The following is a 13,302-nucleotide window of genomic DNA, read 5'->3' on the forward strand; positions in this document are numbered from 1 at the left end:
TTCATTCCTTCACACACTCTTTCCTTAGGCATTTGAGTACCTGTTATATTCTAGGACCTGTGCTAGGTTCTTGCTTTTAAAAAGCTTCAGTGACAGTTGCTCTTGATCTCTCTAGAGGAGAGCTTTGTGTATGCGTAAAGTGCTCTGTGAGAGATGAGTTCCACATGAGGCTTGGACGGCAAGGAAGACTTCACAGGGAAGGTTCTGTTTGAATTCAGATTTCTCCTGTGTATATAGGGGCCAGAGATGAAACAGAAGAGGAGCCCAGCCAATTCCCTAAACTGGTAAGTTAGAAGAGGTGCTCTTCTAACTTCTAAAGACTCCAGAATGACATCAGATTGTACTTTGGAGGGTCCTCTTCATAAACGGTGTCTCCGTTTTTACACTCAGTATGGTTGCTATCATTCCTCTGTTCTACAGTTGCAGAAATTGAAACTCAGATTGAGTGATTGCCCAAGACTGTTGAGTCTTTTGTGGATTAGAATTTAGGTCTTTGAGTCTTTATTTGATTTGTACATGTATATTTTTACTTTTTTTTCTACTGAGTGTGAAGAATTTGTTTGGTATAGAAACCGTGGTCTAATTGACACTTAATCCTTTACATTCTTTCTCTGGGATTAGAAAGCTTAATAACAAAAACACTAGCTTGTCAGGGCTTTGATTCTGTCAGCTCAGAGAATTGTCTTAAGGTTTGGAAAGTACTTGGTCTATACCATGCAGCGATGAAATCATAGCAGTCCGCATTTGTTGCAGGCTTCCTTTAAGTGCCAGGCGCCATGCTGATAAGTGCCTTCTTTCATGGGCCAGTTCAGAGGGAATGGCAGTCTCCTGATGGTGCTTTTCTGTGTGATCTGCAGTCACTGCCAGCACCTGCTGGATCTGCATTGGCTGCATCTTCGCCTCACTGTACACTGCTGACAGGCAATTTCCATTTCTACAAATAGTGGTGCTTAGTTTTAGTCAAGGGTGGTAGCACCAGTAGCCCTTTGTACAGATGTGGGCATTTGGCACTTGGTAGCTTTAGTGTCAGGGACAGAGGATTTCATTTGGTGCCAGCCAGTGTCCTGATGTGCCCAGGGGTGCCTGCTCACTGCCTCCCGAAACAGGTTCTGTTTGATGCCAGGGCACCTTAAACTGTCAAGCGTATGGGCTGTGAAAGGCTAGGGGGGAGTAGGGGAGGGGTGGAGGATGCAGGGGGAGGGCACCAGGTGCAGAACAATGACTTCCAAATTATGTCAGGAGCTGAGCTGCCAGCCACACGAGCACTCTGGCCTCATTACCACATGAAGTGCCACAGAAGGGCCTTTTCATTTTCTCCTAGTGACTGTGTTTGCCACGGTCTTGCTGGGGTTGGGGGTTGGGCCACCCTACTCACCCCCAGTTAACAATGGAGCAGAAGTCCTGGCAGAAGGAACTTCACAATGTACCCTGGAGCTATTTTTGATGACAGTGAGTGGCTGTGACTCACTGTGAGAGGGTGCCCTGGCAGATGCCGGCTTTCCATCCTCCCTTCCCGGCCCTCCCCTGGAGATGAGCAGGCAGCCTGTCCTTTGTGCGTTCCCTGGCCGGGTGCTCCTGCTGCAGCAGTTCACTGATATGTCCACAGCAGCGGCCTGACGGGCCCTGACAGTGGTTTTTACCATATATGGCCATCAGCGCGCTGCCTCTGTCAGCCGGCCAGGATAATTTCCTTCCTTTGCTTTGATTGGCTGCACTGTGCTCAGAGAATGGTGGGATCTGGGAGTGTGTGGTGAAGAGAAGCCACTGAGTCAAGTGCAGAGAACAGTTAACCCTTTCTTGGGTTCGTGTGTGCTGAGCACGCAGGCAAGCACTGCTGCAAAAGCCCTTGGTGTGTACGTGGTGGTAACCCCAGTCTGGGAAAGCGGCTCTGTCTTAGGCTAAGAAACAGGTCCGAACACAGATAACTCTGAAGTAGACTCAAGGTGTAGTGAACGAATTTCTGCAGTCATAATTTGTCCAGAGGCCACCTTATAACCACGTGTAGCAAATTGCTCCTGCCAAGTTGGTTGACTGTGCTGGTTAGGGGTGGGACCTGAGTTGAGTCCAGGGCAGACTGTGCTAGGAGGGCAATGGTGGGGCATACCCCTGCTCTCGCTGAGGAACATGGACTTGGGTTTCATTTCTGGCTGAACTACTGAATTGGGTCTGTACTCTTGTCCTCTTGCTTGTTTACAACTGCTACAAGATATGAACTGCCTGGGCCATGGAGCCCGAGGCATTTACCTAAAAAAAAATGTTGCAGTCTTTTTCTGTCTTTCATCCCCATTTCAAGGAGGATTCATTTTCACTCTGAGGCTCATGGATGAGCCAATGCAGAGCCGCGATTGGAAAGGGTAGTCCTGAAGTTCCTTGTCAGTCACAGAGGGTCCCAGTGGAGACATCCCTAGCATCATTTATTCACTGCGAGGGATTAGGCAACCAATTGCTCTCTTTTCTGATTTGCTTTGAGTGCTTTAATTTCCTATATTGCATTTACATCTATAGTTCTTTTGCTTTTTAGCTTTTGCTTTCCAGCTTAATTTTATTTTAACTAGGTTCTACCTCATTTCGGATTCCTGGTTTTTGTTTGTTCTCTGCCTAGAAACATCATGTGGAATAACTTGTCTGCAATGATGAGCAGGAAGTATTAGATTTTCACTTTATAAATTTGTTGTTAAGTCAGGAATTTAGGAAATACAATTTCTCTAGTCTATATTGCATATTTAGACTTGGTTGAGTAAGGAATGTTCACTTTTCTACTTTTTTGCTTTCTGACAATAAAATATTCATAGCTTTATAGTAACTTCCCTCAAGTTCTTAATGAACTTTAAAATATGGTCTATTTGATATTAAACCCAGTTTTTAGAGAGGACCTGTGATGCCAAAATTATTTGCTTGGCATTTTCACTTCTGCCCATGAAGACTGCTCTTTTTTACTCATAGGCAGGTGAGGTGTCTATAGGACCATACTGCCTCTCCCTGGCAGCTTTAGTTGCTAGTTTACCTTACCTTACAGGGTAACTCAATCTGTATGTTTTATAACAGAGCACCTCCTCTTACCTCAAGGTTGGTGTTTCTGGTTCCCTTAAAGTAAAGCCTCCTCAGAATGCTTTAATCCTGGGCTGCAAGCTGTCTGTCAGGGGCCAGCCTGTCCACAAGTCATATATTGTGTGCATCAGTCTTTTTTGTTTGCTGCCTAGTCCACCTCGTCATCCATTCTACTCTCCCCCTGTCCCACGACCACAATCACTCTAGCTTCTCCCTGGGGAGCAGCCAGGGCTTAAGAAATTCCAGCAGAACATGTATCTACATAAATAATACTGTCATAAGAGAAAGGAAGTTGTAAAAAAAGGAAACCCACTTCAATAGATATCCTTCTGACTCCTTTGAACTCCATACAGTGTGAATGGAGCCCTTATGCTTGGGTGGAAAACATTTCTTCTGCTTCCTGAGGCACATGTGTGACTTACGATTCTCCTTGCTGAGTTCAAGACTTCTCGTTATATTGCCCCAAGCCAGAAATGAGTTGTCACTGAAATTTTGGCACATACGTGATTTTGATACTCAAAACTTTTTCCTAAATGAAAGCTTAGGTATAAAGTAGGAGTGAACAGTTTGGAAAATCTTTAACTCTCCCTTGTTCCTTGAGTCCAGTAATGTAAAGTGTCTTTGATTGCCTTCCCTGGGGTGTGGGTGGGGGCTCCTTAGGCCCTTACATCTGAGAGTGGTATAACCAGTCTGGATAATAGGCACAGATGACTGCAGATTAGAGGTTGGAAAAGTACTGGGAAGCGAGACAGCTGCCTGTGCTGGATTAGATAAGGGTGACGGTGTGGGGAGAGCAGTCAGAATCCAGCACCCTAGGAAGGCTTGGGGGTTTCTGTCATGAACTCCATACATAAACTAGAAAGCATTTGTTTGTGAAGTATATTAAAGGGAGTATTTGGTTTGACTGATAAGATGAATGGGTGTTACTTTTTCCACCATTGGGGTTTATTAACTTTATGAAAACATATGTTAGTTATGAGAAAGAGTAAGCCAGCTGGGGGAGGTATTGTGTGACTTTGACAAAATGTTATGTGTCTCCATTCTTGAAGGAACAAGGGATTATTAGGTTGATCTGCCTTAGCACCAATTTGGTAGCATCTTCAACCTAATTTATATTGAGCAAGTTAATGTGTGGGTTGAAAACAATTATGTGAGGAATCACTCTTACGGTAAGAAATAATCATTCTGAATAATCTTTTATATAATATGTAGGACATATTAGAAGCATCCCAATTTGAAATTTGAGGGTTTAGGAAGATGAAAATGTCCTCAGGTACATCTGTACTGTACCATATCTCCTTTAAAAACATATCCCAGAGCAGAACTACTTTAGTGAAACATATCTGAGGAATTTTCTGTACATGTTTGTATACATTTAGGATTTTTTGATTGCACAGTACTGTCCTCCGTATGTAGGATGAGTACGTTTCTTAAATGTGGATTTCTTTTTGGAATGAGGTGTGAGATAGATAAATAAGATACACTATTATATGTAAGTAGAAGCTTTATGATTTTTCATTAAAATTGATGGGAAATATATTTATAGCTAGAAATATCATTTCTTTTTTTTTGTTTGTTTTTTTTTTTGACCAGATAGCATCCTATAAGAAATATCATTTCTTAAGAGTTACATTGAATTTTCTGTGTCTAAAGATAAATGTTTTTGTAAAGTTATTTAATTACAGACATTCCTTTTTATAGCGATTAGATAATGTTATATATGATCAGTTATGATGATGTTTAAATTTTGATTTTCCTCTCCCTCCTGCCCCCGCTGCCAGACTCTTCCACCCGGGCCAAATGCCCTTTAGAGGAAAATGTTGCCTACCTGTGGGTTTAGTTGATGCCTCCATCTCCAGGGGCTCTCCTGAGTCTCTTGGATACTTTCAAATTTTTAAGGACTATCTCCAAACCCAGAGCAAATGATAGTGCTGGTATCTAGGACGGTTTTTGCCATGGTGAGGGTTGCTGGCTGGAACATATTCAAAGCCATTACCCTCAGCTCGGGCCAGCCACGTGGAAATTGTGCCGTTACACCTCTCCCTTGTGCCAACTGTACACACGCTTCGGAGCCTGAATTTTCCCTTGGGCTCATGTTGCTTGGCTCTAGGCAGGCCACTGGATCTCTCAGATAATAATGTCTGTAAGCCAGTGTCCTGACCTATTTCACCAGTGTCCCCTGAGTTTATGAACTGGGCTCTGGGCCAGAGCCTTTGGGGACCTCGGTGTTGGTCATTTTTGCCACTTGTTGTGTTGACTTACTGGTAATCCCAATCATTTGGAGTTTTAATTAAAGAGGTATAATAAAAGCTATTCTATGGCATGTTATTGGGACTAGTAATAACCAATGAATCAAAAAAGTTTATTTAAAGCATGGTCTAAATAGCTGTTACTTTCTTAGCTAACTTCAATTCTGTGCTAGAAAAGTAGTAATATTCTAGATGATGCAACAGAGGTGGTTTATCATTAATGAAACAGTAGACTGATCTGATAGTAAAATGAAGTTATTTTATATATTAGCCTGGGAAGATTGGTGGGAGGTTCTTAAAATGTCACCTTCTAGTTAAACAAGTTATCTAAAAGCTGGCATTAAATTCTTGTGCATCTTCCTTCCAGACTGAGCATTCATTTAAATTTGCTGCTTAGAGGTGCAGGTAAGCTGTGTTGTCCCCATAACATGGTGGAGATCTTTCTGAATGGCCCTTCACAATCTAGCGAATTAGACACGGATTCTTTGGCTTATTCACTGGGTGATAAATGAGTATGTGTCATGGGGATGAATGAGAATTGCATTCTCATTAGATCCTAGTGTAAAACGCCTTTCAGAATGAGTTTCCTCATCTTTACCATATAAGGCCATTATTAGTATGGTTTTCTTCAGTCTCCATGTACGTGAGCTCTCAGCAGTTCACAAGTGCCTAGCTCTGCATTTTTAATAATATATACTCACTTGGTGAGTAATGTATATTTACTGGGCACAAATACATTGTCGTGCTTTTGTTTTGATTTTTGTTATGAGTAAGAAGATATTCGGATATCAATTACTTGCTAAGAAGCTTACTAAATGCCTTTTTTTCAAGTTAAAATGAATAACCCTGGCTAAAAGTTAATAGCTATTCACTAGCATTCCTCAGTCTAGCTTTCTCCTAGATAGCAAGGTAGCTGGTACTTGACTGTGTGTGTGTGAATATCCAGCATGTCAAATGATTAATGTACATTTAAAATGCCATTTCCCCCATACTTTCTTCTCATTTTTGTTCTTTTATCACTATCAGACATTTAGTCAGTTGCCTTTCTCTTTGGCTGCAGCGTGATGCTTCTCTCCCCGTTTTATTTGTTGTAAGGATTTATGATGACATCACAACCAGAGGAAGCAGCTGCTTGCAGAATCATTTTTTATTAATTCTGATGTTTCTGATGGCCAGCTGCCAATTATTTTAACATTACTTCTGTGCCTTTTCCACAACACATGGCACAGTGGAAATTTTCTTTTCCTATCCAAATCTAGTATGGATGGTCAGTAATATTTTACTCTCTGCTCCTCCACTTTGTGCCTCTGTTTCTTTATTTAGAAATAGGGATAATAAATTTTGATAATAAAGTAAAGGTTGTTGTGAGAATGAAGATATCAAAGTCTTCAGACAGTTCTTGGCATATAATATAAATACTCTAAAAGTATTAGCCATTATTGTTATTATTATTTGATTTTGATAGAAAGGATGGAAGTTGGTGGCAGTTGGTCTTTCAGTGACATTCAGGTCCCTGTGAAAATGTTAGATGGTAGTACTTTTATGCTACAGACTTACCGGGACTGAGCTGGGAATGGCAGAAATGCATATTACTATTCTCAAATGTTTTAGTTGACTGAGGAATGCTAGTGAATAGCTATTAACTTTTAGCCAGGGTTATTCATTTTAACTTAAAAAAAATCCATTTAGTAAGCTTCTTAGTATGTAATTAAGAACAACTAGTACTAGTACTTTCAGATTTCCCTCAAAATTGCTTTATGTCTGAGCACAAGTAGGTTGGTAACAATGCATTGGTTGTGTTTCTCAACTTTATTATATTTTTAATTCTTTTTCTCAAAATAGGAAATGTATCAAATAAAATAACAGGATACTTATTTACTCACCTACAAGATTAAGCAGATGTTAATATTTAGCCATGTTTGTTTCATATCCCTCTTTTTTGGAAGAAAAAAAGGCATAACAGAGGTAACTAAAGTACTGTTTTCCTTTCTTCTTTTCTCCTTCCTCCAGTTAATCATTTCCCACTATTTCCAACAGTACTACAATAAATATTCTTCTTATACAAAATGTGAAAGCATTTCTCTCTCACCCAGGCCACCTAGAAGTGGCATTGCTGGGGTGGACATCATTACCTCTACTGATTATCAAATTGCTCTGGAAAAGAATTGCAGTAGGATATTTTGAAAGCAGTTTCTATGAGTTCCTCTGTCCTGACATCTTCACTGGCACTTGTATTTAGACTTTCTAAATTTTTGCCAGTTTTGATAGTTGTAAAATGTTACCTTGTTTTATTTGTTGTTGTCTCTAATGGCTAGTGAAATTGAGTATCTTTTTTAAATATTTTTTTTTTATTTTTTTAGTAGACAGAGTATCGCTCTGTTGCCCGGGCTAGAGTGCTGTGGAGTCAGCTTAGCTCACAGCAACCTCAAGCTCCTAGGCTTAAGCAATCCTTCTGCCTCAGCCTCCCGAGTAGCTGGGACTACTAGTGTATGACACCATGCCCGGCTAATTTTTTCTCTATATTTTTAGTTGTCCAGCTAATTTCTTTCTATTTTTTATTAGAGACGGGATCTCCGTCTTACTCAGGCTGGTTTCGAACTCCTGACCTTGAGCGATCCTCCCACTTCAGCCTCCTAGAGTGCTAGGATTACAGGTGTGAGCCACTGTGCCCAGCCTTTTTTAATTCTTTTACATTTTTGAGACAGGTCTTGCTCTTTTGCCCGAGCTAGAGTGCAGTGGCATCCTCATAGCTCACTGCAACCTCAAACTCCTGGGCTCACGTGATCCTCCTGCTTCGGTCTCCTCAGTACCATGTTTCCCCAAAAATAAGACAAGGTCTTATATTTATTTTTTCTCAAGAAGACACTTTAGGGCTTGTTTTCAGGAGATGAGTTATTTTTTTTAAGTATAGTACAACAATATACATTTATTCAAATATAATTAAGTCTCCAAACCCCAGATTCCATCCTGAATTTCTTGCTACTCTATTTCCTTTAGAACCATTGCTCCCAATCTCTCATGTCGAGCAATAGAGCTCTCATGGGGCAGATGAGAAGGGCTGCTTGTCTTTTATTTACCACTCCGCAATGAAATGCATGGGTTGTGCAGATACGCTGCATAGCCACGCCTATCACTAGGTCTTATTTTCGGGGTAGGGCTTCTAATGTGCAAATGCTTAGAAATCCTGCTAGGGCTTATTTTATGGGTAGGTCTTAAATTTTTTTTTTAGAGATGGGGTCTCTCTATGTTGTCCAGGCTGGTGACCTCAAGTGATCCTCCTGACCTCAAGTGATCCTCCTGCCTTGGCCTACAAAAGTAACAGATTACAGGCATGAGCCACTGTAGCTGGCCTGAGTATCTTTTCTGATATTTATTGTCTTTTCAGGTTTCCTTCCCTGTGAATTCTCTGCTCGTATCATTTGCCCCCATTCTCTTAGGTTATTTGTTGACTTTGTTGGGTATGTATGTTGCATATCCCTTCTCCCAGCATATAACTTGTCTGTTCTCTTTACTTACGTCTTTTGAGAGCAACTCATGTAGCTGAATTTGGCTTGATTTTTTTTGAAGGTTTGCACCAATAGTTATAAGTCTCAGTGGCTTAAATTTTTCTTTTATATTATCTTTTGTGTCAAGGTGATACATTACTTATGTAATGAGTTCAGCCATTGTCCTCTTTTTTCTATTCTCTGAAAAAGTTTGTTTGAGATTATCTCTTCCTTGAATGTTTGCTATAACCTAACCTGTGAAACCATCTAGGCCTAGTGTTTTTGGTATTTAATGATTGATTGATTGATTGGCGGGGATGATGGGTAGAGTTATACTATTTATTTTATGGTTATGGACCTATTCAAGGTTTTTATTCCTGAGTATATTTTCATATTGCATTTTTTCTGTGAGATTGTTTATGTAGTGTTTTCAAATTTATTATCAAATGTTATTCCTAGTATTTTCATACTCTGTAAGTTTCTACCATATGTATAAATTATGTCACTTTTTAAATTCCTGGTATTTGTGCTTTCTCTCTTGTCCTGATCTATTCAGTTTTGTTGGTTCTGTTTATTATTTATTATTTCTTTTGCCTTAATTTCTTCTCTTTATAATTCTATGTTCTTTGGATGTACTCTGTTTATTTTTAGAGTTCTCAAATGCATAGCTCATAAATCTTCAGTCTTTTCTAATATATGCATTTAAGACTATAAAACATTCAGTGAGATCTAGCTGTATCCCAAACATTTGGATATGTCATGTATTTATTGTTCAGTTTATCTATTATGATTATTTAAACTGAATTATTTAATAAATTTAAATTTTTTCAAATGTATTGAAGGTTTTTGGTTTATATTTTTCTCTCTTCTCTTCTCTTCTCTTCTCTTCTCTTCTCTTCTCTTCTCTTCTCTTCTCTTCTCTTCTCTTCTCTTCTCTTCTCTTCTCTTCTCTTCTCTTCTCTTCTCTTCCCTTCCCTTCCCTCCCCTCCCCTCCCCTCCCCTCCCCTCCCCTCCCCTCCCCTCCCCTCCCCTCCCCTCCCCTCCCCTCCCCTCCCCTCCCCTCCCCTCCCCTCCCCTCCCCTCCCCTCCCCTCCCCTCCCCTCCCCTCCCCTCCCCTCCCCTCCCCTCCCCTCCCCTCCCCTCCCCTCCCCTCCCCTCCCCTCCCCTCCCCTCCCCTCCCCTCCCCTCCCCTCCCCTCCCCTCCCCTCCCCTCCCCTCCCCTCCCCTCCCCTCCCCTCCCCTCCCCTCCCCTCCCCTCCCCTCCCCTCCCCTCCCCTCTTCTTTTTTTTGAGACATGGTCTTGCTTTGTTGCCTGGGCATGAGGGCAGTGTCTTGATTATAGCTCACTGCAACCTCAGACTCCTAGGCTCAAGCAATCCTCCTGCCTCAACCTTCAGAGTAGCTGGGACTAGAGGCACATGCTACCACGCTTGGCTTATTTTTCTATTTTTTTGTAGAGACTGGGTCTTGCTGTATTGCTCAGGCTGGTCTCCATCTCCTGATCTCAAGTAGTCCTTCCTCCTCAGCCTCCTGAAGTGTTAGGTTTACAGGCATGAGCCATGATTTTTAGTTGTATTGCATTGTACTCAGAACGTGCTGTACATCATGTTGATTCCTTAGCATTTTTTGAGATTTGCTTTGTGGTCTTCTAATTGGCCATTTACAGAAATTAATGTTTAATGTGTGCTTGAAAAAAATGTTGGCTACAAGGCTAAGTATATATCTATTAGATCAAAATTGTTAATTTTGTTACCATGTTTATTTTTTGCTCTGAGTATTCTCCATAACAAAAATTCTTTAAAAATCTTCTGTATTGATATTAATTTTGTCTGCTCGAGCTCTTAAATCTTTGTTGAAATTTCTTAAGATCATAGTTTTGTCAGTTTCTTCTTGGAGTTCTCTCAACTTTTGCTTTAATTATTTTGAAGCTATGTAGTTATAGCTACATAGTTGAAGTTTATAGAGACAATGTAATTTCCAGTGAATTATTTCTTTAAATCTTGGGTAGTGACATTAATCTTCAGTAATGCATATCATCTTAAAGTCTATTTGTTCTGGTATTTATTTAGATACTAGGTATATATTTTAATATGCCCTCCACCTTTAGTTGCCTTTTAATTTCCTCTTTCTATGGGATTGAATGAGTTTTGTAATTCCAGTGCCACTGGCCTCTCCTGCCTTTTGGAAGTCATACATTTTCTTGCCTTTTAGTGTTTGCCCTTAATTTTAACATGCCTAAATGACTTCAAGTCTAAAATTAGTCAAGTTTCCTGCTTTTCTCTAGAGAAGGGCTCTTAAACCTTTGAACTCAGATCATATGCCTTTTACCTTACATGTTATTGTTGTCTAATATTTTATTTCTGCCTTGTTTTTATCTGTACAGCAATTAGTCATTAATACTAAGGTTTTACATAGTCAGTACTTATTTGTATTTACCATATTTACTGCCTCCTCCCATTTTCTCACTGTTGTTTTGGTATCTCGGTCCTTTCTTCTAGTTCACTTTCTTTTTCTGAAACGAGTCCTAGAACGTAATTCTTTGAAATTATTTGAGATAAACCCAAGAATTTAATTCTTTGAACAAAGGTCAATATATGGTAAATTCTGTCTCTTTTTGTCTAAAATGTCTTTTGTTTGCTTTTTTTGGTCATCACTCTTGAATGATAGTGTATCTGGGTATAGAATGCAAGGGTTGTTTTTCTTAACATTTCCAAGATATTTTTCCATTTCTCTATTTCTACAATTGCTTTTAAGAAGTCTGCCCATAGTCAGATTACTCTGTAGGTAATCTGTCTTTTCTCTGTGCTTGCTTCTGAGATTTTCTTTGTTTTAGGTATTTTAAGTTACACTAGGCTGTGAGTAGATAGGTCATTATTTTCACTTACACTATCTGGGATTTGTGCCTCTTGAATCTAAAGGCTTATGCATTTGAGCAATAGAACATTACCTGGGGTGGTAGCTCCAGGGGTGCAAGTGAAATGTCTTTCTCACATGGCTTTTGTGGGAATGCAATAAGAGAATTAGGTAAAACCACCTGGCTTAAGCTTAGTGGCTGTTCTTTCTTTAAGGAGAGACAACATCAGAGCTGTGGTATAGTGGATTCTAGCATGTGTTCAATTTTGGGTAACATTTATTATTGAGCATTTTAAGTGCTGAGATGGTACCAAGTACTTTACCTCATTGTCTCATTTAGTCCTCATATCAACTCTTAAAGAATGAACTGCTAGTGTTCTAGTTTTACAGAGGGGGACCGGGGTTGAGAGGTGGAGTCATCTGGCCAGGACCTCCACCGCTAGAGAATGGCAGAGCTGTGCCCCCGCCTGGGCCGTCTGCTTAACCACTGGTGCTTCACTGTCTGTGAATGACCCATGTGGCTCCTCCTTATTAAATCACCTAGATTCCATTTAATATGGTGTTCATTGACATTTCCTTTTTTTAAGTCCCTTTTTGGTGAGGGATTTCAGGATATGAAAGCTGGGTTTAATTAGTTTTGCAAGGGACAAGGGGAGTCTGTGAAGAAGCCTAGGCCTGGGTCTAGACAGGCCCATCTTCTGGTCTCAACTTAGAACTCACTTTTCTCAGCAGAAAACCTTCCCAAAGACTATGACTCCACAAGCCTGGTTGAGGGCCCTTCTTCTGTGTTCCTCTGCCCCTGTGCCTGTCCTCATGGAGCATGTCTCATGCTGCACTATCATCAGCTGTTTAAATGTCTCTCTGTCTCTCTCCCGTTGCACCCCACACTCAGCCAGGACAGGACTGCCCTGTTCAGGTCTGTATCTCCAGAACTCAGCACAGTGTCTGGCCCTAAAAGTTCACAAATAGCACATATTTGTTAATTCTTAATGATTGGAGTTAATTATTATATCAGAAAAACTAATAGTGATAGTTTTTTAATTGAGTATTTATTATATTCCAGGTACTATAATTAAATTTTTTATATACCTTACATAGATAATTGTAATACTGAATTATGATTTACCTAAAAACATTCTCTCATTTGGTTCTCATAGTAATCTTAGGAGGCGGTGTCATTGTTATTACCTATTTTACAGATGATGAGCTGCGGCTTAGAGAGATTACATGACTTATGTAAGGTTACATGCTGTTTAATCAGTAAAGCCTGGATTTGAACCCACATCTGTCTGATTCCGGAGCCTCTGGTCTTTGCACTGTGGCGTACTGCTTCTCTGGAGATTTTTAAAATCAAGTCAGATTAGAAAATCATAGAATTTACTGATCTTGAAAAAGTGCCAAGAGGCCTGCCCAGTGTTAGAATAATTTGCCATCCTAAGAGAGCAACGACGACAAAAAATGGATTCAGTTATACATTGCAGTGATTCCTTTTTGTGCACCTGCTCTTAGAGCATATACAACCTCAGCATAAAACAGCATTGACCTGTTTAGAAAACGACATAGCTTTTATCCACATGTTGTTACACCAGCAGGTGTCTCGGTTGACACAAAATTGGCCTGATAAGCTGGGTTGGCTTGTTAGATACAAATATGTAACATAAGCAAAT

The 13,302-nt window shown here is 40.3% G+C and overlaps 1 protein-coding gene across 1 annotated transcript in view; it reads left to right on the forward strand.

Moving 5' to 3' along the window:
* The window catches only part of CORO1C (coronin 1C), an 81,480-nt gene that overhangs the window by 33,335 nt on the left and 34,843 nt on the right, over nucleotides 1–13,302 (forward strand). The window lies entirely within an intron of this gene.

Source organism: Microcebus murinus, chromosome 22 (genome assembly GCF_040939455.1).
Source record: "Microcebus murinus isolate Inina chromosome 22, M.murinus_Inina_mat1.0, whole genome shotgun sequence".
In the NCBI taxonomy this organism is placed as follows: domain Eukaryota; kingdom Metazoa; phylum Chordata; class Mammalia; order Primates; family Cheirogaleidae; genus Microcebus; species Microcebus murinus.